Source organism: Arachis ipaensis, chromosome B4 (genome assembly GCF_059453495.1).
Source record: "Arachis ipaensis isolate K30076 ecotype BB chromosome B4, ASM5945349v1, whole genome shotgun sequence".
Taxonomy (NCBI): Eukaryota; Viridiplantae; Streptophyta; class Magnoliopsida; order Fabales; family Fabaceae; genus Arachis; species Arachis ipaensis.
Genome location: NC_142439.1, coordinates 82,264,069 through 82,287,012, shown reverse-complemented (window position 1 = coordinate 82,287,012; position 22,944 = coordinate 82,264,069). Strand labels below are relative to the sequence as shown.

Here is a 22,944-nt window from a genome sequence, read left to right as displayed (position 1 = left end):
GGGATGTAAATGCCTTGACACCTCAAGATCTGTGGACCTCACAGGATCACCTCAGGATCTGTGGACCCCACAGGATCCCCACCTACCTTCACTCACTCTCTTCTCTCTTCTCAATCATCCTTTATTCCCAATAAACACTCATCCCTTCTTTCTTCCATTTACCCCTCACACCCATACACCCACTTACCTTCAAAATTCAACATCTCTCTCTCATCCAATCCCACCCATATGGCCGAATACACACAGCCATCCATCTCCTCCATATCTTCTTCTTCTTCTATTCTTTCTTCTTTTGCTCGAGGGCGAGCAACGTTCTAAGTTTGGTGTGGTAAAAGCAGAGTTTTTTTTCTTTTTTTTTTCCATAACCATTGATGGCACCTAAGGCCAGAGAAACCTCTAGAAAGAGGAAAGGGAAGACAAAAGCTTCCATCAAGGGTCTATAGCTCAGTGGTAGAACATTTGACTGCAAATCAAGAGATCCCTGAGATACCTCAGGGGATACATTTTCTTCCACACAATTATTGGAAGCAACTAAGGGTGGAACATCAAGAGCACTCCTTCATCCTTCATGAAATCAGAGAAGATCTAAAAGCAATGAAGGAGGAGCAGCAAAGACAAGGAAGAGACATAGAAGAGCTCAAGGACATCACTAAGGTGGACTCATTCCTTGTTCTTACTTTCTCTGTTTTTCCTTTTCTATGTTATGTGCTTATCTATGTTTGTGTCTTCATTACATGATCATTAGTAGTTAGTAACTATGTCTTAAAGATATGAATGTCCTATGAATCCATCACCTCTCTTAAATAAAAACTGTTTTAATTTAAAAGAACAAGAAGTACATGAGTTTCGAATTTATCCTTGAACTTAGCTTAATTATATTGATGTGGTGACAATGCTTCTTGTTTTCTGAATGTATGCTTGAACAGTGCATATGTCTTTTGAAGTTGTTGTTTAAGAATGTTAAATATGTTGGCTCTTGAAAGAATGATGACTAGGAGACATGTTATTCGATAATCTGAAAAATCATAAAAATGATTCTTGAAGCAAGAAAAAGCAGCAAAGAACAAAGCTTGCAGAAAAAAAAAAAAAATAGGCGAAAAAAAAAATTTAGAAGAAAAAGAAAAAAGCAAGCAGAAAAAGCCAAAGCTCTTAAAACCAAGAGGCAAGAGCAAAAAGCCAATAACCCTTAAAACCAAAAGGCAAGGGCAAATAAAAAGGATCCCAAGGCTTTGAGCATCAGTGGATAGGAGGGCCTAAAGGAATAAAATCCTGGTCTAAGCGGCTAAACCAAGTTGTCCCTAACCATGTGCTTGTGGCGTGTAGGTGTCAAGTGAAAACTTGAGACTGAGCGGTTAAAGTCAAGGTCCAAAGCAAAAAAAGAGTGTGCTTAAGAACCCTGGACACCTCTAATTGGGGACTTTAGCAAAGCTGAGTCACAATCTGAAAAGGTTCACCCAATTATGTGTCTGTGGCATTTATGTATCCGGTGGTAATACTGGAAAACAAAGTGCTTAGGGCCACGGCCAAGACTCATAAAATAGCTGTGTTCAAGAATCATCATACTGAACTAGGAGAATCAATAACACTATCTGAACCCTGAGTTCCTATAGATGCCAATCATTCTGAACCTCAATGGATAAAGTGAGATGCCAAAACTATTCAAGAGGCAAGAAGCTATAAGTCCCGCTCATATGATTGAAGCTCTGTTTCATTGATAGTTTGGAATTTATAGTATATTCTATTCTTTTTATCCTATTTTGATTTTCAGTTGCTTGGGGACAAGCAACAATTTAAGTTTGGTGTTGTGATGAGCGGATAATTTATACGCTTTTTGACATTGTTTTTAGTATGTTTTTAGTAGGATCTAGTTACTTTTAGGGATGTTTTTAATAGATTTTGTATTAAATTCACATTTCTGGACTTTACTATGAGTTTGTGTGTTTTTCTGTGATTTCAGGTATTTTCTGGCTGAAATTGAGGGACTTGAGCAAAAATCAGATTCAGAAGTTGAAAAAGGACTGCTGATGCTGTTGGATTCTGACCTCCCTGCACTCAAAGTGGATTTTCTGGAGCTACAGAACTCGAAATGGCGCGCTTCGAATTGCGTTGGAAAGTAGACATCCAGGGCTTTCCAGAAATATATAATAGTCCATACTTTGGCCAAGAATCGACGATGTAAACTGGCGTTCAACGCCAGCCTTCTGCCCAAATCTGGCGTCCAGCGCCAGAAAAGGATCCAAAACCAGAGTTGAACGCCCAAACTGGCACAGAAACTGGCGTTCAACTCCACAAATAGCCTCTGCACGTGCTACACTTAAGCTCAGCCCAAACACACACCAAGTGGGCCCCGAAAGTGGATTTATACATCAAATACTTACTCATGTAAACCCTAGTAGCTAGTTTATTATAAATAGGACCTCTTACTATTGTATTAGGCATCTTTGGACGTCTGGTTCTTAGATAAGAGGGGCTGGCCATCTCGGCCATGCCTGGACCTTCACTTATGTAATTTCATACGGTAGAGTTTCTACACTCCATAGATTAAGGTGTGGAGCTCTGCTGTTCCTCAAAGATTAATGCAAAGTACTACTGTTTTCTATTCAATTCTTCTTATTTCTCTTCTAAGATATCCATTCGCACCCAAGAACGTGATGAAGGTGATGATTATGTGTGACGCTCATCATCCTTCTCCCTTATGAACGCGTGCCTGACAACCACTTCCGTTCTACATTAGAATTGAATGAGTATCTCTTAGATCTCTTAGTCGGAATCTTCGTGGCGTAAGCTAGAATGATGGCGGCATTCAAGAGAATCCGGAAAGTCTAAACCTTGTCTGTGGTATTCCGAGTAGGATTCAATGATTGAATGACTGTGACGAGCTTCAAACTCGCGAGTGCTGGGCGTTAGTGACAGACGCAAAAGGAGGGTGAATCCTATTCCAGCATGATCGAGAACCGACAGATGAATAGCCGTGCCGTGACAGGGTGCGTGAGCATATGATTCACTGAGAGGAGGGGATGTAGCCACTGACAACGGTGATGCCCTTGCATACAGCCAGCCATGGAAAGGAGTAAGACTGATTGGATGAAGATAGCAGGAAAGCAGAGGTTCAGAGGAACGAAAAGCATCTCCATTCGCTTATCTGAAATCCCTGCCAATGAATCTACATAAGTATCTCTATCCCTTTTATTGTTTATTTTAATCTAATAAAATATCATGTTTAAATTCGCCTGACTGAGATTTGCAAGGTGACCATAGCTTGCTTCATACCAACAATCTCCGTGGGATTCGACCCTTACTCACGTAAGGTATTACTTGGACGACCCAGTGCACTTGCTGGTTAGTTGAATGGAGTTGTGATCACACGTGCCATTACCAGGGATTATTAAGATCCCAATTCATCACACCATGATCTCTTTGGGGTATTTTTGATTTCATACAAATACAAAGAGACTAACTTTGAGGATCACAATTTCGTCCACCAAGTTTTTGGTGCCGTTGCCGGGGATTGTTCGAGTTTGGACAACTGACGGTTCATCTTGTTGCTCAGATTAGGTAATTTTCTCTTTATTTTATTTTCAAAAATTTTTTCAAAAACTTTTTCAAAAAAAAAAAAAAAAATTTTTTTTTTCTTTGTTTTCGTTTTTCTTCAAATAAATTTTCGAAAAAAAAAATGTTTTCAACTATGTACTAAAAATTTTTTACTAAAAATAATGTTTTCAAAAATAAATTATTCTATGGCTTCAAAATTTTTAAGAATGAATTCTAGTGTTTCATGAAATATGTTGAATCATATCTGGCTGTAAAGCCATACCCAAACTACTTTGGGATTGGTATTCAACTAATCACTCCAGCCCATGTAATTATATGTTAAAGCTTGGCTGGCTGTTAAGCCATGCCAGACCCTTTGATTGGAGCTTTAAGACTAACATGGTAAGATTCCTGGAATTCATATTAAAAATTTTAGAATCCATATTTTTCCTTTAATTTTCGAAAAATATAAAATAAAAATCCAAAAAAATTAGAAAATCATAAAAATCAAAAATATTTTCTGTTTCTTGTTTGAGACTTGAGTCTTGTTATAAGTTTGGTGTCAATAGCATATGCATCTTGCATTTTTCGAAAATTTCATGCATTCATGGTGTTCTTCATGATCTTCAAGTTGTTCTTGGTAAGTCTTCTTGTTTGATCTTGATGATTTTTTGTTTTGTGTCTTTTCATGTTTATCATATGCATTCTTGAATTCTTAGTGCGTAAGCATTAAAGAATTCTAAGTTTGGTGTCTTGTATGTTTTCTTTGCATTAAAAATTTTTCAAAAATATGTTCTTGATGTTCATCATGACATTCAAAGTGTTCTTGGTGTTCATCTTGACATTCATAGCATTCTTGCATGTATCACATGTTTTGATCTAAAAAATCTCATGCATTGCATATTTTTCATGTTTTCATAAAAATTCAAAAAATCAAAAAAATATCTTTCCCTTTTTCTCTCATCAAATTCGAAAGTTTGAGTTGACTTTTTCAAAAATTTTAAAAATCAAATTGTTTCTCATGAGTCAAATCAAATTTTCAATTTGAAATTCTTATCTTTTTCAAAATCTTTTTCAAAATCAAATCTTTTTCAAAATTATTAGTTATTTTCGAAAAATTTCAAAAAAATATTTTTAAAAATCTTTTTCTTATTTTTATATAAAATTTTCGAAAATAACTAATCAATTAATGTTTTGATTCAAAAATTTGAAGTTTGTTACTTGCTTGTTAAGAAAGATTCAAACTTTAAGTTCTAGAATCATATCTTATGATTTCTTGTGAATCAAGTCATTAATTGTGATTTTAAAAATCAATTCTTTTTCAAAACTAATTTCAATCATATCTTTTCAAAAATATCTTCTTATCTTATCTTTTTCAAAATTTGATTTCAAAATATCTTCTCTAACTTCCTAACTTCCTATCTTTTCAAAAGTTGTTTCAACTAACTAACTAACTTTTTGTTTGTTTCTTAACTTTTTCAAAACTACCTAACTAACTCTCTCTCTCTCTAATTTTCGAAAATATCTCTCCCCTTTTTCAAAATTTCTTTTTAATTTATTAATTATTTTAATTTTAAAAAAAAAAAAACTTAATTTTCGAAAATTACTAACAATTTTTCAAAAACCATTTTCAAAAATCACTAACTCTTTTTCAAAATAATTTTCGAAAATTATTCCTCCCCCATCTCATTCTATTTATTCATTCATATCCTAACATCTAATCTCACATTCCAATCCTCACAGTTGTGTTTCTTCCATTATATTACATTCTTTATCTTCCCCTCTTCTTCCACTCACAAAGGGATCCCTAAACTGTGGTATAAAGGATCTCTATTATTATTATCATTTTTCTGGCCATTCTTCCTTGTCATATGAGCAGGAGCAAGGATAAGAACATTCTTGTGGAAGCAGATCCAGAACCTGAAAGAGCTCTGAAGAGAAAATTTAGAGAAGCTAAAATACAACAATCCAGAGATAACCTTTCAGAAATTTTCAAACAGGCAGAGGAGATGGCAGGCGAAAATAATAATAATGAAAGGAGGATGCTTGGTGACTTTACTGCACCTAATTCCAATTTACATGGAAGAAGCATCTCCATTCCTGCCATTGGAGCAAACAATTTTGAGCTGAAACCTCAATTAGTTTCTCTAATGCAGCAGAACTGCAAGTTTCATGGACTTCCATCTGAAGATCCTTTTCAGTTCTTAACTGAATTCTTGCAGATATGTGATACTGTTAAGACTAATGGAATAGATCCTGAAGTCTACAGGCTTATGCTTTTCCCTTTTGCTGTAAGAGACAGAGCTAGATTATGGTTGGATTCTCAACCTAAAGACAGCCTGAACTCTTGGGATAAGCTGGTCACGGCTTTCTTAGCCAAGTACTTTCCTCCCCAAAAGCTGAGCAAGCTTAGAGCTGATGTTCAAACCTTCAGACAGAAAGAAGGTGAATCTCTCTATGAAGCTTGGGAAAGATACAAACAGTTGACCAAAAAGTGTCCTTCTGACATGCTTTCAGAATGGACCATCCTGGATATATTCTATGATGGTTTATCTGAGTTATCAAAGATGTCATTGGACACTTCTGCAGGTGGATCCATTCACCTAAAGAAAACGCCTGCAGAAGCTCAAGAACTCATTGACATGGTTGCTAATAACCAGTTCATGTATACTTCTGAAAGGAATCCTGTGAATAATGGGACACCTATGAAGAAGGGAGTTCTTGAGGTTGATACTCTGAATGCCATATTGGCTCAGAATAAAATATTGACTCAGCAAGTCAATATGATCTCTCAGAGTCTGCATGGAATGCAAGCTGCATCCAACAGTACTCAAAAGGCATCTTTTGAAGAAGAAGCCTATGATCCTGAGAACCCTGCAATAGCAGAGGTAAATTATTTAGGTGAACCTTATGGAAACACCTATAACTCAACATGGAGAAATCATCCAAATTTCTCATGGAAGGATCAAAAGCCCCAACAAGGCTTTAACAATGGTGGAAGAAACAGGTTTAGCAATAGCAAGCCTTTTCCATCATCAACTCAGCAACAGACAGAGAACTCTAAACAAAATGCTTCTAATTTAGCAAATCTAGTCTCTGATCTATCTAAGGCCACTGTAAGTTTCATGAATGAAACAAGGTCTTCCATTAGAAATCTGGAAGCACAAGTGGGCCAGCTGAGTAAAAGGATCACTGAAATCCCTCCTAGTACTCTCCCAAGCAATACAGAAGAGAACCCAAAAGGAGAGTGCAAGGCCATTGACATAAGCGCCATGGCCGAACCTGTGAGGAGAGGAGAGGACATGAATCCCAAGGAGGAAGACCTCCTGGGGCATCCAGTGATCAATAAGGAGCTTCCCTCTGAGGAACCAAAGGAATCTGAGACTCATCTAGAGACCATAGAGATTCCATTGAACCTCCTTATGCCCTTCATGAGCTCTGATGAGTATTCCTCTTCTGAAAAGAATGAGGATGTTACTGAAGAGCAAACTGCCAAGTTTCTTGGTGCAATCATGAAGCTGAATGCCAAATTATTTGGCATTGATGCTTGGGAAGTTGAACCTCCCTTGTTCATCAATGAACTAAGTGATCTGGATCAACTGACATTGCCTCAGAAGAGACAGGATCCTGGAAAGTTCATAATATCCTGTACCATAGGCACCATGATCTTTAAGGCTCTGTGTGACCTTGGTTCAGGAATAAACCTCATGCCCCTCTCTGTAATAGAGAAACTGGGAATCTATGGGGTGCAAGCTGCTAAAATCTCATTAGAGATGGCAGACAGCTCAAGAAGATAGGCTTATGGACAAGTAGAGGACGTGTTAGTAAAGGTTGAGGGCCTTTACATCCCTGCTGATTTCATAGTCCTGGATACTGGAAAGGAAGAGGATGAATCTATCATCCTAGGAAGACCTTTCCTGGCCACAGCAAGAGCTGTGATTGATGTTGACAGAGGTGAAATAGTCCTTCAATGGAATGAGAACTCCCTTATATTCAAAACTCAAGGATCTCCCTCTGCAACCATGGAGAGGAAGCATGAAAAGCTTCTCTCAAAGCAGAGTCAACCAGAGCCCCCACAGTCAAACTCTAAGTTTGGTGTTGGGAGGCCACAACCAAACTCTAAGTTTGGTGTTGAACTCCCATATCCAAACTCTAAGTTTGGTGTTGGAGAGTCTCAACAAAGCTCTGCACATCTGTGAGGCTCCATGAGAGCTCACTGTCAAGCTATTGACATTAAAGAAGCGCTTGTTGGGAGGCAACCCAATGTTTATCTAATTCTTATTTTATTGTTTTTCATGTTTTCCTAGGTTCATGATCATGTGGAGTCACAAAATAAACAAAAAATTCAAAAACGGAATCAAAAACAGCAGAAGAAAAATCACACCCTGGAGGAGCATCTGTCTGGCGTTCAAACGCCAGAACAGAGCATGGTTCTGGCGTTCAACGCCAGAAATGGCAGCAAATGGGCGTTGAACGCCCAAAATGGGCACCAACCTGGCGCTGAACGCCCAGAGTTGTGTGCAAGGGCATTTTGCATGCCTAAATTGGTGCAGGGATGTAAATGCCTTGACACCTCAAGATCTGTGGACCTCACAGGATCACCTCAGGATCTGTGGACCCCACAGGATCCCCACCTACCTTCACTCACTCTCTTCTCTCTTCTCAATCATCCTTTATTCCCAATAAACACTCATCCCTTCTTTCTTCCATTTACCCCTCACACCCATACACCCACTTACCTTCAAAATTCAACATCTCTCTCTCATCCAATCCCACCCATATGGCCGAATACACACAGCCATCCATCTCCTCCATATCTTCTTCTTCTTCTATTCTTTCTTCTTTTGCTCGAGGGCGAGCAACGTTCTAAGTTTGGTGTGATAAAAGCAGAGTTTTTTTTCTTTTTTTTTTCCATAACCATTGATGGCACCTAAGGCCAGAGAAACCTCTAGAAAGAGGAAAGGGAAGACAAAAGCTTCCATCAAGGGTCTATAGCTCAGTGGTAGAACATTTGACTGCAAATCAAGAGATCCCTGAGATACCTCAGGGGATACATTTTCTTCCACACAATTATTGGAAGCAACTAAGGGTGGAACATCAAGAGCACTCCTTCATCCTTCATGAAATCAGAGAAGATCTAAAAGCAATGAAGGAGGAGCAGCAAAGACAAGGAAGAGACATAGAAGAGCTCAAGGACATCACTAAGGTGGACTCATTCCTTGTTCTTACTTTCTCTGTTTTTCCTTTTCTATGTTATGTGCTTATCTATGTTTGTGTCTTCATTACATGATCATTAGTAGTTAGTAACTATGTCTTAAAGATATGAATGTCCTATGAATCCATCACCTCTCTTAAATAAAAACTGTTTTAATTTAAAAGAACAAGAAGTACATGAGTTTCGAATTTATCCTTGAACTTAGCTTAATTATATTGATGTGGTGACAATGCTTCTTGTTTTCTGAATGTATGCTTGAACAGTGCATATGTCTTTTGAAGTTGTTGTTTAAGAATGTTAAATATGTTGGCTCTTGAAAGAATGATGACTAGGAGACATGTTATTCGATAATCTGAAAAATCATAAAAATGATTCTTGAAGCAAGAAAAAGCAGCAAAGAACAAAGCTTGCAGAAAAAAAAAAAATAGGCGAAAAAAAAAATTTAGAAGAAAAAGAAAAAAGCAAGCAGAAAAAGCCAAAGCTCTTAAAACCAAGAGGCAAGAGCAAAAAGCCAATAACCCTTAAAACCAAAAGGCAAGGGCAAATAAAAAGGATCCCAAGGCTTTGAGCATCAGTGGATAGGAGGGCCTAAAGGAATAAAATCCTGGTCTAAGCGGCTAAACCAAGTTGTCCCTAACCATGTGCTTGTGGCGTGTAGGTGTCAAGTGAAAACTTGAGACTGAGCGGTTAAAGTCAAGGTCCAAAGCAAAAAAAGAGTGTGCTTAAGAACCCTGGACACCTCTAATTGGGGACTTTAGCAAAGCTGAGTCACAATCTGAAAAGGTTCACCCAATTATGTGTCTGTGGCATTTATGTATCCGGTGGTAATACTGGAAAACAAAGTGCTTAGGGCCACGGCCAAGACTCATAAAATAGCTGTGTTCAAGAATCATCATACTGAACTAGGAGAATCAATAACACTATCTGAACCCTGAGTTCCTATAGATGCCAATCATTCTGAACCTCAATGGATAAAGTGAGATGCCAAAACTATTCAAGAGGCAAGAAGCTATAAGTCCCGCTCATATGATTGAAGCTCTGTTTCATTGATAGTTTGGAATTTATAGTATATTCTATTCTTTTTATCCTATTTTGATTTTCAGTTGCTTGGGGACAAGCAACAATTTAAGTTTGGTGTTGTGATGAGCGGATAATTTATACGCTTTTTGACATTGTTTTTAGTATGTTTTTAGTAGGATCTAGTTACTTTTAGGGATGTTTTTAATAGATTTTGTATTAAATTCACATTTCTGGACTTTACTATGAGTTTGTGTGTTTTTCTGTGATTTCAGGTATTTTCTGGCTGAAATTGAGGGACTTGAGCAAAAATCAGATTCAGAAGTTGAAAAAGGACTGCTGATGCTGTTGGATTCTGACCTCCCTGCACTCAAAGTGGATTTTCTGGAGCTACAGAACTCGAAATGGCGCGCTTCGAATTGCGTTGGAAAGTAGACATCCAGGGCTTTCCAGAAATATATAATAGTCCATACTTTGGCCAAGAATCGACGATGTAAACTGGCGTTCAACGCCAGCCTTCTGCCCAAATCTGGCGTCCAGCGCCAGAAAAGGATCCAAAACCAGAGTTGAACGCCCAAACTGGCACAGAAACTGGCGTTCAACTCCACAAATAGCCTCTGCACGTGCTACACTTAAGCTCAGCCCAAACACACACCAAGTGGGCCCCGAAAGTGGATTTATACATCAAATACTTACTCATGTAAACCCTAGTAGCTAGTTTATTATAAATAGGACCTCTTACTATTGTATTAGGCATCTTTGGACGTCTGGTTCTTAGATAAGAGGGGCTGGCCATCTCGGCCATGCCTGGACCTTCACTTATGTAATTTCATACGGTAGAGTTTCTACACTCCATAGATTAAGGTGTGGAGCTCTGCTGTTCCTCAAAGATTAATGCAAAGTACTACTGTTTTCTATTCAATTCTTCTTATTTCTCTTCTAAGATATCCATTCGCACCCAAGAACGTGATGAAGGTGATGATTATGTGTGACGCTCATCATCCTTCTCCCTTATGAACGCGTGCCTGACAACCACTTCCGTTCTACATTAGAATTGAATGAGTATCTCTTAGATCTCTTAGTCGGAATCTTCGTGGCGTAAGCTAGAATGATGGCGGCATTCAAGAGAATCCGGAAAGTCTAAACCTTGTCTGTGGTATTCCGAGTAGGATTCAATGATTGAATGACTGTGACGAGCTTCAAACTCGCGAGTGCTGGGCGTTAGTGACAGACGCAAAAGGAGGGTGAATCCTATTCCAGCATGATCGAGAACCGACAGATGAATAGCCGTGCCGTGACAGGGTGCGTGAGCATATGATTCACTGAGAGGAGGGGATGTAGCCACTGACAACGGTGATGCCCTTGCATACAGCCAGCCATGGAAAGGAGTAAGACTGATTGGATGAAGATAGCAGGAAAGCAGAGGTTCAGAGGAACGAAAAGCATCTCCATTCGCTTATCTGAAATCCCTGCCAATGAATCTACATAAGTATCTCTATCCCTTTTATTGTTTATTTTAATCTAATAAAATATCATGTTTAAATTCGCCTGACTGAGATTTGCAAGGTGACCATAGCTTGCTTCATACCAACAATCTCCGTGGGATTCGACCCTTACTCACGTAAGGTATTACTTGGACGACCCAGTGCACTTGCTGGTTAGTTGAATGGAGTTGTGATCACACGTGCCATTACCAGGGATTATTAAGATCCCAATTCATCACACCATGATCTCTTTGGGGTATTTTTGATTTCATACAAATACAAAGAGACTAACTTTGAGGATCACTGATTGACACGGTCGCGTCGGTCACGCAGTCGCGTGACCCGTTTTATGCCACTGGCGCGAGGGCAGCCTCGCACTCGCACAACTCTTTGTTCAAAATCATTAAGTGCCAAATATTGGGTGACGCGATCGCGTGGGGCATGCGATCGCGTGAGAGGCCGTTAGAAGGATATGACGCGGTCGCGTTGGTCACGCGGCCGCGTGGGAAGGATTTTGCGTTTAGCACCAATCCAGCACCACTCTAGCACAACTTTCGGTTGTGCACCCTTTTGACGTCGAATTCTAGGGCACGCGGCCGCGTGGGTCACGCGGTCGCGTGGGAGGCTAATGTTCCCATGTGACGCGGACGCGTCGGCGACGCGGTCGCGTGGGGCAATTTGTGTCATTGGCACGCCTCCAGCCACGCTCCTGCGTGACTCTCTGTTTGTTTTTATTTTCTCCCATCTCCTTGTGACGCAGACGCGTCAATGATGCGGTCGCATCGCGTAACATTTTTTTCAATTAAAATTAAAAATAGAAGTATGTAAATGAAAATGCACGAAATGTACTAATAAAGAGAAGAGTTATTAAATAAAAAAACTAAAAATAAAGAAAAGAACGATCATACCATGGTGGGTTGTCTCCCACCTAGCACTTTGCTTTAACGTCCGTAAGTTGGACGCTCCATTAGCTCAATCTTCGGCTATGTGAGGATCTTCCAAGAGGAAGATCTCGAGCTCTTTGTTTTTCTGCATCCGCTCTCTATGGTACAGCTTTAAACGATGTCCATTAACTTTGATAAGTTCAGAGTTGGAAGGATGGCTTAGGTGATAAACTCCGTATAGTTCGGCCTTCTCTACTCTGTATGGACCTTCCCATCTTGATCTCAACTTGCCTGGCATGAGCCTCAGTCGAGATTTGTAAAGGAGGACTAAGTCTCCAAGTTGAAACTCTTTTCTCTTAATGTGCTGATCATGTACAGCCTTCATCTTCTCCTTATATAGTCTTGAATTCTCATAAGCTTCTAGGCGAAGGCTTTCCAATTCTTGCAGTTGCAATTTCCTTTCAGCTCCGGCTTCCTCAATTCCCATGTTGCACTCCTTTACTGCCCAAAAGGCTTTGTGCTCGACTTCAACAGGGAGATGACAAGCCTTTCCATAGACTAAGCGGAAAGGACTCATCCTAATGGGTGTCTTGTATGAGGTTCTGTATGCCCAAAGTGCATCTTGTAGCCTGGTGCTCCAATCTCTTCTATGAGGTTTGACTATCTTCTGCAAGATATGCTTTATCTCTCTGTTTGACACCTCGGCTTGCCCATTAGTCTGAGGATGGTATGCTGTTGCAACCTTATGAATTATTCCATGCTTCTTCATTAGTCCTGTTAGTCTCCTGTTACAAAAATGGGTGCCTTGATCGCTCACGATTGCTCGTGGTGATCCAAAGCGACAAATAGTGTGGTTTCTCACAAAGGAAACAACAGTGTTAGCATCATCAGTGCGGGTAGGAATTGCTTCCACCCATTTGGAAACATAATCCACAGCTAACAATATATAAAAATAACCATTAGAATTTGGAAATGGACCCATGAAGCCAATGCCCCAAACGTCAAAAATTTCACAGAAAAGCATAATTTGTTGAGGCATCTCATCCCTCCTGGATATATTACCAAATTTTTTGGCATGGGAAACAAGATCTACAAAATTCAGCAGCGTCTCTAAAAAGTGTAGGCCACCAGAATCCACGGTCTAAGATTTTTCTAGCAGTTCTTTGAGGGCTAAAATGTCCTCCACTCTCAGATGAGTGACAGGCCTCTAAGATGGACTGGAATTCTGATTGAGGCACACACCGTCTAATTACCTGGTTAGCGCCACATCTCCATAAATATAGGTCATCCCATATATAATATTTAGACTCACTTTTCAGCTTGTCTCTTTGATGCTTAGAAAAGTTCGAAGGAAAAGTGCGGCTAACTAGATAATTAGCTACAGGTGCATACCAAGGGACTACCTCAGATACAGCTTGCAGATTATCAAATGGGAAATTATCAGCTATAGGAGTAGGGTCATCTGAAATGTGCTCAAGGCGACTCAAGTGGTCTGCCACTAAATTCTGGTTACCACTCCTATCCTTAATTTCTAAATCAAATTCTTGTAATAGCAGTATCCAACGTATAAGCCTTGGTTTGGACTCCTTTTTAGCTAATAGATACTTTAGAGCTGCGTGGTCCGAGTACACTACTACCTTCATACCAAGTAAATAGGCTCGGAATTTATCCAGAGCAAAAATAATAGCAAGAAGCTCTTTCTCAGTAGTAGTGTAATTGGATTGTGCTGCATCTAGAGTTTTAGACGCATAAGCAATAACAAAAGGGTCCTTACCTTCACACTGAGCCAATGCTACTCCTACTGCGTGGTTGGAAGCGTCGCGCATTATTTCGAATGGCTGGCTCCAGTCCGGTCCTCTCACAATTGGAGCTTGAGTCAGGGCAGTTTTCAGCTTATCAAACGCTTGTTTGCAATCTTCACTGAACTCGAACTCAATATTCTTCTGCAGTAGTCTGGATAAGGGAAGTGCTACCTTACTGAAGTCCTTAATGAATCTCCTGTAAAAACCTGCATGGCCAAGGAACGAGTGGACTTCCCTCACAGAAGAGGGGTAAGGTAAACTAGAAATAACATCCACCTTTGCTGGATCTACAGAAATGCCAGTATTAGACACAACATGTCCTAGTACAATCCCTTGTTTAACCATAAAGTGACATTTTTCAAAATTTAATACAAGGTTTGTACTGACACATCTATCTAATACTCTAGATAATCCATCTAAGCAAAGGCTAAAGGAATCGCTATAAACACTAAAATCATCCATGAAAACTTCCATACAGTCCTCAATAAGATCAGAGAAAAGACTCATCATGCACCTTTGGAGGGTAGCTGGTGCATTGCACAAGCCAAAGGGCATTCTCTTGTAAGCATAAGTCCCAAAAGGACATGTAAAAGTAGTCTTATCCTGATCCTCAGGAGCTATATAAATCTGGAAATAACCTGTGTAATCATCTAGAAAACAATAATGTGATTTACTTGACAGGCGATCCAGCATTTGATCAATGAATGGAAGAAGATAGTGATCCTTACGGGTTGCTTGGTTGAGGCGTCTGTAGTCAATGCAGACCCTCCATGCTCATTCTTCATTGTAGTGACTCCAGACTTCTTTGGTACTACTTGTACTGGGCTTACCCATTCACTGTCTGAGATAGGATAGATGATATCTGCCTCCAATAGTCTGGTCACTTCCTTTTTGACAACCTCTAAGATAGTGGAGTTCAGTCTTCTCTGGTGTTGATGAACGGGCCTTGCTCCCTCTTTTAAAAATATTCTGTGCTCACATACTTGAAGGTTGATGCCTACTATATCTGCCAAACTCCACCCAATTGCCTTCTTGTGCTTCCTCAGCACACTAAGTAACTGCTCTTCTTGTTGAGAAGTGAGTTCTCTTGCAATGATAACTAGACACTGTTGCTTGTCCTCAAGGTAAGCATATTTGAGGTGTGGAGGAAGGGGTTTCAAGTCTAACTTCTGATCATGGTCAGGCTCTGGGTTGTCTGGAGCTGGTAACAATGGTAAAGCACTGTCATTATCCTCTAAGAATGTCTCCACACTTGGACCTTGTCCTGTGTGCTTCTCCTCTAACTCCTCCTGGTGAACTTCAGCTACAGTTTCATCTATGATGTCACACTGGAAGATAGAATGATCTTCTGGAGGGTGCTTCATAACTCCATTCAGATTGAAACTTACTAATCGGCCATCTATTTCAAAAGAGTATGTTCCTGAAAAAGCATCCAATTTGAACATAGATGTCTTCAGGAATGGTCTTCCAAGTAGGATTGATGATGGCTTCTCTGAGTCATTTTGGGGCATCTCCAGAATATAAAAATCAGTAGGGAATGTGAGTCCCTTAATGCCCACTAATACATCTTCAGCAACTTCAACCACTGTAACAATGCTTTTATCTGCTAACACAAAACGAGCTACCGACCTTTTTAAGGGAGGGAGACTCAAAATATCATATATAGACAAAGGCATTATACTCACACATGCTCCTAAATCACACATGCAGTCAGAAATTATCACACCAACAATAGTACAATTAACCATACAAGGACCTGGGTCACTACACTTCTCAGGTAAACCACCCATTAAAGCAGATATGGAACTACCTAAAGGAATAGTTTCTAATTCATTAATTTTGTCTTTATGTATACATAAATCTTTTAGAAACTTTGCAAATTTAGGTACCTGTTGAATAACATCAAAAAGAGGAACAGTTACCTCAACCTTTTTGAATATCTCTACCATTTTGGGATCAGGTTCCAGCTGCTTCCTGGGCTTCCTTGCAAGTTGTGGAAATGGGATAGGAGTGGTATCTTCTACAGTATCTGCGCCCTGTGGTGCTTCATCCTGTGGTTGAACTTTTTCTTTTTCAGCTATGTCCTGTATGTCCTCTTCCTCTTCAGCATCTTCTAGTTCTACTACCTCTTCAGCTGAGGCGTGTTCTGGTAGGCTTGGCTCCTCCTGATTCCTCTCCTGCAGTGTGGTTCTGGACCTCAGGGTGATGGCATTAATGCCACCCTTGGGATTGGGTAATGGTTGAGAGGGAATTCCACTGGAGCTCAAAGGCTGGTTATTGGAGTTATTCATTGATCCAATCTGTGAGACAAGAGCTTGCAAAGTAGCATTCAGACTATTTAGAGTGGCATTAATGTTATTTTCCATGGTCTGTTGTCTCCGATCAATAGATTTAGTAAATCATCATTAGAAGATGAGGAAGGATAAGCAATTTGAGAGGTCTGCTGTTGGGTATTCTGGGGTCCTTGGGACTGTCTCAGGTGAGGTGCTCTGTAAGGCTGGTTCTGGTTCTGCTGCCTGTTGTTATTATTATTCCACCTCTGATTTTCCTGATTGTCTCTGCCTCCTCTGTTGTTGTCCCTCTAATTCTGGTTAGAATTGTCCTACCATCCATGGTTGTAATTGCCACCTTGATTGTACCCTTGGTTGGGGCGGTCATAGAAGTTATGAGTGGCTGCTACGGTGTTGTCTTCCTACTGGAGCTGTGGACACTCATCAGTATAGTGGCTATAATCAGCACAGATTCCGCAAACTCTCTGTGGGACTAACTGTTGGTTTTGCTGTGGTGGAGAAGGTTAAGCTTGCTGAACTTGCTGTTGATTCAATTGCATCTGCTTCAGCAAGTTGGTCATTTCACAGATACTCTGAGTTAGAGCAGCAGTCTCTCTGCTAGAGGATACTTCTGCAACGGCTTTTGAACGGCCTTGTTTCTGCCTGTGATTTCGAGTAGATTCAGCTAAGTCGTTGATTAATTGCCATGCCTCATCAGTGGTCTTGTACTTTTTCATAGACCCATTGCTAGCACTTTCCAATGTGGTCTTATCTTGGGGCCTCATGCCTTGTGTGACGTAACCGAGTAATACTATCTTGTCAATCATATGGTAGGGGCATGCTTCCAGAAGATTATTGAAGTGCTCCCAGTATTCATAGAGAGTCTCAGATTCATCCTGAACAATCATGGAAATGTCTTTCCTCAGTTTATCAGTAACTTCGGCTGGAAAGAATTTTTCCAATAATTCTCTTCTCAGTGTATCCCAGTTGGATACAGTTGCTGCTGGTTGAGTGTAGTACCACTCTCTTGCCTTCCCCTCAAGAGAAAACGAGAAAGCTTTCAGCAAAATTGAAGTTTCATCTGCACCATCACGCCTGACGGTAGAACAGGCTACTTGAAAATCTCTCAGGTGCTTGATAGGTTCTTGAGTAGGCAAGCCATGAAACTTGGGCATCAAATTTTGCAGTGCGGTCTTTATTTCAAAGTCTGTAGCCACCGCTAGGTGATGCGCTTGAAATGGTTGTATTGTAAAATCAGGGGCTCCAGCCTCCTGGATAGTAACTCTCCTAGCTGCTGCCATGTTACCTGTACGTAAATCAACCAAATCAATAGAACGGGGGCTGGTTTCTTTCTCAAGTGATGTTTCAGATCCGCCCTCAGAGAGGACTAATTGACGCCGAGCTTGCCTTATTCATGAAATAGTTCTTTCAATCTCAGGATCGAATACTAGCAAGTTTGGATCAGGAACTAAACGCGTCATCTAACGAAAGAAACAAGCAGCTCATGGTAGCAAGATAAAATAAAATGCAAATAAATAAAATCCAATCAATAACTTTAGCACTCTATTGCAACTCCCTGGCAACGGCGCCAAAAATTAACGTGGCGGAAATTGGCTAATTAAGAATTGATATAAGTTGTGCGTTGCAAGTATAGTTCTTAACCAACCAGAAATCCTCTTATCAATTTAGAAAGGTTATCACAAAAATTAAAATTTAAAATACTGGGAGTATGAATCCCAGGTCGTCTCCCAACGAGTTGTAGAAAGGTGTGCTATTTTATTAATCAGATATTTTCATAAATAGTTTGAGTTGAATAAACAGGAAATTAAATTGGGGAAATTAAGTAATTTAAATAAAAGCCTTGACTGGGAGTAGATTAGTTGGAAGCTCTATTCTTGTTGCAGTACTCTCAAGATTAATTGATAATTGAAGGTCGTTCTGTTTAGTTATCCCTTACTAAATAAGGGAAAGTCAAACAAGTTAGAATGATCTTTCTACTCACAAGTCCCAATCCGCTTACTTGGAAGGACTGGCATTAGTGACTAGAGAGCCATCCAACAGTAAACCCAATTACAATCTCTCTTTTGAGTATTCCAACTCAAGGGTTCCTTTTAATCAACTCCCCATCAAGTTAGGGAACTACTCGCTCATTGTGATTATGGAACACATAACATAGAAAAGGGAACTAATGAAAGACATAATAAATAAAACTTAAAGGAATCAATTGAAAATAAAAGTGACTCTTGTATTAATAAATTCTAAAATAATTCAATAATAAAATTGAGTAAATTAAAGGACATGGAAGAGTAATACCAAGTAAAGAAAACGAACTAGAATGACGAAGTCTTGATGAGGTAATAACTCTTCTCAATATCCGAATGCAAGGAGCAATCGAAATAAAAAAAAAATCCTAAGAACTATGAATGTGTAGAGAGAAAACCTAGAGGAGGAGTAAAACTAAATTTAAAAACTGAAAATTGTGTAGAATGAATGTTCTTTTGGTTTCTGCATGTTCTCTGGCTCTAGTCTGCTTTTCTGGGCCGAAAACTGGGTCAAAACAGGGCCCAAAATCGCCCCCAGCGAATTCTGCAGATTATGCAGATCACGCATGTCACGCGATCGCGTCATTCATGCGGACGCGTCATGCGGCGTTTTGCTTTGTCACGCGGGCGCGTCGTCCACGCCTCCGCGTCACTTGTGGTATTCCAATCCGCATGGTCGCGTGAGCCATGCGGCCGCGTCACTGCGATTTTCTCTCTTCTGCGCGGTCGCGTGAGCCATGCGGCCGCGTCACTTCTCGCTGGTCATATCTTTAATTTCTTGTGTTCCTTCCATTTTTGCAAGCTTCCTTTCCAATCTCCAACTCATTCATGCCCTATAAAGCCTGAAACACTTAACACATAGATCACAGTATCGAATGGAATAAAAGAGAATTAAAATGCATAATTAAAAGTCTATAGGAAGCAAGTTTTCAATCATGTAATAATTTTAGGAAGGAAATATAAATGCATGCTAATCATACGAATAAGTGGGTAAAGATCATGATAAAACCACACAATTAAATACATTATAAACCATAAAAAAGTGGTTTATCATTAACCGACACCGAGCTTGCCTTATACGTGAAATAGTTCTTTCAATCTCAGGATCAAATACTGGTAAGCTTGGATCAGGAAGTGAACGCGTCATTTAATGAAAGAAACATGCAGCTTATAGTAGCAAAATAAAATAAAATGCAAATAAATAAATTCCAATAAATAACTTAGCACTCTATTGCAACTCCCCGGCAACGGAGCCAAAAATTGACGTGGCGGAAATTGGCGAGTTAAGAAATTATTATAAGAGATACGTTGCAAGTACAGTTCTTAACCAACAAAAATCCGCTTATCAATTTAGAAGGGTTATCACAAAATTAGAATTAAAATACTGGGAGTATGAATCCCAGGTCGTCTCCCAATGAGTTGCAGAAAGATGTGCTATTTTATTAATCAGATATTTTCCAAAAGGGGTTTGAGTTTGATAAACAGAAAATTAAATCAGAGAATTTGTGTAATTTAAATAAAAACCTTGACCGGGAGTAGATTAGTCGGAAGTCCTATCCTTGTTGGAGTTCTCCCAAGATCAATTGATAATTGAAGGTTGTCTGCTCAGTTAACCTTTACCAGATAAAGGAAAGTCAAGCAAGTTGGAAGTCAGTTTCTATTCACAAGTTCTAATCCTCTCCCTTGGGAAGGACTAGTGTCAGTGACTAAAGGGTGACCCAACGATAAACCCAATTATAATTTTACTCTTGAGCATTCCAACTCAAGGTTCTCCTTTTAGTCAACTCCCAATCAAGTTATGGAACTACTCGCTCATTATGATTGTAAACTTCACAAAATAAGAAAGGAAAATAAAGAAAGACATGATAAATAATAATAATCAAAGAGACCAATTAAAAATAAAAATAGTTCTTGTATTAATAAATTCTAAAAATAATCCAATAGTAATTCTGAACAAATTAAGGATATGAAAGAGTAAGTGACTAGTAAGGAAACAAACTAGAATGATGAAGTCTTGGCGGAGGTAATAACTCTTCTCAATATCCCAATCCAAAAAGCAATAAAAAAACAAAATCCTAAGAACTATGAATGTGTAGAGAGAAAACCTAGAGGAGGAGTAAAATCAGATCTAAAACTAAAATATGCGGAATGAATATCCTTCTGGTCTCTGCATGTTCCCTGGCTCTAATATGCTTTTCTGGGCCGAAAACTGGGTCAAAACAGGGCCCAAAATCGCCTCCAGCGAATTCTGCAGATTCTGCAAATCGCGCACGTCACGCGATCGCGTCATCCATGCGTTCGCGTCATCCAGCATTTTGCCTTGCCACGCGTGCGCGTCGTCCACACATTCGCGTCACTTGTGCAATTTCCAATCCATGCGTTCGTATCAGGCACGCGATCGCGTCACTGCAATTTCCTCTATTTTGTGCGGTCGCGTGAGCCATGCGCCTGCGTCACTTCTCGCTGGTCATCACCTTAATTTCTTGTGTTCCTTCCATTTTTGCAAGCCTCCTTTCCAATCCCCAAGTCATTCATGCCCTATAAAGCCTAAAACACTTAACACACGGATCACGGCATCGAATAGAATAAAGGAGAATTAAAATACATAATTAAAAGTCTCTAGGAAGCAAGTTTTCAACCATGGAGTAATTTTGGGAAGGAATTGTAAATATATGCTAATTTAATGAATTAGTGGGTAAAGATTTGATAAAACCACACAATTAAACACAATATAAACCATAAAATAATGGTCTATCAGCGTGTTTGTGCCTAAGGCACACCTAGAGCCCTGCTCCCGCGCAACTCCCTGTTTCATTTCTTCTTTGTTTCGCATGCACATATGACGTGTACGCGTTAGCGACGCTTGCGCGTCGCGTGCAATATTTTTTTTATGCAGAATGCAGATGCAAATGCAGACTATATGTAGAAATTATGAGAAGAGTCACTAAATGAAATTAAAAATAGAGAAAAGAACAATCTTACCATGGTGGGTTGTCTCCCATCCAGGACTTTGCTTTTACGTCCTTAAGTTGGACGGTCTTCAGGCTCATTCTGCTTCTGTTGGTGAGTCTTCCAAGAGGTAGACCTTTAGCTCTTTGTGTTCCTTCATCTTCTCACCATGATATTGTTTTAGGCGATGTCCATTGACCTTGATGAATTTGGAGCTAGAAAGATGACGCAGGTGAAAGACTCCATATGGCTCTGCCTTTTCTACTCTGTATGGACCTTCCCATCTTGATCTCAGCTTGCCTTGCATGAGCCTCAGTCTGGAGTTATAAAGGAGAACTAACTCCCCTGGTCTGAACTCTCTCCTTTTTATGTGCCTGTCATGTACAACCTTCATCCTCTCTTTGTATCGCCTGGAGTTGTCATATGCTTCTAGGCGAAGGTTCTCTAATTCCGCTAATTGCAGCTTCCTTTCAGTGCCAGCTTCCTTAAATCCCATGTTGCACTCCCTCACAGTCCAGAAATCCTTGTGTTCCACCTCTACTGGAAGGTGGCAAGCCTTTCCATACACTAAGCGGAAGGGGCTCATCCCAATGGGTGTCTTGTATGCTATTCGATACGCCCAGAGTGCATCAAAAAGTCTTGTGCTCCAGTCCTTCCTATGAGGCTTTACTATCTTTTCCAAAATACGCTTTATTTTTCTGTTAAATTCTTCTGCTTGCCCATTAGTCTGGGGATGGTAAGCTGTTGCCACTTTGTGAATAATCCCATGCTTCTTCAGTAATCCTGCTAATCTCCTGTTACAAAAATGGGTGCCTTGATCGCTCACGATTGCTCATGGTAATCCAAAACGACATATAATATGGTTTCTAACAAAGGAAACAACAGTGTTAGCATCATCAGTACGGGTAGGGATTGCTTCCACCCATTTAGAAACATAGTCTACAGCTAACAGTATATAAAGGTAACCACTAGAGTTTGGAAATGGACCCATGAAGTTAATGCCCCAAACATAAAAAATTTCACAGAATAGCATAATCTGTTGGGGCATCTCATCCCTCTTGGATATATTATTACCAAACCTCTGGCATGGGGAACAAGATTTACAAAAGGTAGCAGCATCTTTAAAAAGAATTGGCCACCAGAATCCACAGTCTAAAAGTTTTCTAGCTGTTCTTTGAGGGCCAAAATGTCCTCCACTCTCAGAAGAGTGGCAGGCCTCTAAAATGGACTGGAATTTTGATTGGGGCACACACCTTCTAATTATCTGGTCAGTACCATACCTCTATAAATATGGGTCATCCCATATATAATATTTAGATAGTCTTTTCAGCTTGCTTCTCTGATGCTTAGTAAAATTAGGAGGGAAAGCATGGCCGACGTTAGGATTTTTGCCAGTAAAGAATGTCATAAAAATAGTCGCATTGTAGATATAGTCTCTAAATCGACAAAAATCCCTTCGTACAAACATTTTGGTTGTCACAAGTAACAAACCCCTTTGAAATTGATAACCGAGTATTCAAACCTCGCGCCGTCTTCTCAAGAAATTGCAGGGAGGTATGTTCTTATTATTGGTTATGAGTTTGTAAATTGGGGTTTTGGAAGTAAGGAGGGAATATGTTATATGACAAGTAAAATAAAATAATAATATTAAAATCTCTTGGCAAGGTATAAGAATTGGAATTCCTATCCTAGTTATCCTTATCAAGTGTGAAGAGAATTGGGTTTTAATCCCACTTGGTCAGCCTTTATT

General features: G+C 39.7%; 1 non-coding gene across 1 annotated transcript; it reads right to left on the bottom strand.

Moving 5' to 3' along the window:
• Positions 1-5,936: 5,936 nt before the first annotated feature.
• LOC148568137 (small nucleolar RNA R71) lies at positions 5,937-6,044 on the bottom strand. The gene has a single exon (XR_015882586.1). It is a non-coding gene; the product is annotated as a small nucleolar RNA R71 (small nucleolar RNA).
• Positions 6,045-22,944: the final 16,900 nt, after the last annotated feature.